The following is a 1455-nucleotide window of genomic DNA, read 5'->3' as shown; positions in this document are numbered from 1 at the left end:
GATTGCTGATTGACCATGAGAATAAACAAATGATCAAATTCAGTAAACGCTGAATAGAAAAATATTATTATTTTTAATTGTAATAAAATTTACTTTTTGCAACTTTCTTTTGAACCTCCATGCATAATATATAGGCTCAGGGCCGGCCCTGTACATCTGGGGGCTCTAAGCAGGATAATTTTGGGGCCCTACCATACAATGAATAGTAAAGTATTGTCATTGCAAACCAGCAAATGTATACAATCTAACCCAGTTTGCATATTTTATCTGTACCTCTTTTAACTTGAATGACTGCTTATTATGTACCCTCACTGAAACAGTAAAAGTAAAGCTTGCAGATTTGACACTTTTACTTAAATAGGCTATTATCTAAATGATTTGTAAATTTTAAAATGGCACTGTTTTTTGTCCACTAGGCAGCTTCAAAAATGTGGTATTAAACAATCTTCAATAAAGTTGTTGCATCTACATGTGTTGCTGGATTCTTGATCTTTTGAACTGCTTTTTCCTTTTCCACACTTTAAAAAGAGAAGTTGGACTAGTAATTCCTGCTTTGCTTCCTTAGTAAACATATCATTCATGTAAAGAGATAAAAGATAAAAGATAAAAGTTCTACAAAAGATTCTAGGTTGAGATTTGTATTTATTGTTTTATAAATTCCAACAACAAAACACTGCAACATAATAACTTAAGTGAACAATCATTAGCCAAAAGTGTAAGTGCGATGCTTATTAATAAAATATATAATTAATCTAATAAAAACTCTAATAATACTCTTTTCATACATTCAGAACATATTCAAACCCCAAAATATTTAAGAATGGCACCTCCTGATAAAGTGATTTTTTTATTTATTTACAATTTGTGTGTAAAGAAAACAGTGTTAGGAAATTAAAATAATTCAGGTTAAATGCCATTATTTACTTAGTGGTTTGTCTTATATTTCATATTTTATTCACATTGGTGCTGGTTGCCGGTAGTCAACGTTACTTTTTTCCCAGTAATTTAGCCTACTTTGTGTAATAACGAAAAACATTTATTTCAGTGGAAAAATAAGTCCAAAACTTTCAACATTTTGAACAATAGGGCCCTACAAACTTAAGCTTTTTTTCAGAAATTCTTGTGTTTTAATTATTCTGATAATCAAATGAAAGCAAAAACATTGATTTAATTTTAATCAAATGAAAAATAAACTCTTAAAAATAAAAATAAACAGAGCTTTACTGTTAAAATTAATACGCAGAAGAAAAAAAAGTTTTAATAATAATTGTAGTATTTTTTTCTACAATTAAGTGGTGAATCTTGTATTTTTTTTAAAATTATATATATTGTTTTATGTAAATTATTTAAATGGGAATATATAAACTCCTATACTGTACAAAAGTAATACAAGACTAACATTGTTCTGTTACATGTTAAACCGTACTTTTATTTTGACAGGTTGCCATTAAGTTT

Source organism: Garra rufa, chromosome 10 (assembly GCF_049309525.1).
Source record: "Garra rufa chromosome 10, GarRuf1.0, whole genome shotgun sequence".
NCBI lineage: Eukaryota > Metazoa > Chordata > Actinopteri > Cypriniformes > Cyprinidae > Garra > Garra rufa.
The sequence above is the reverse complement of the archived record's forward strand: the minus strand, read 5'-3'. Positions refer to the sequence as shown.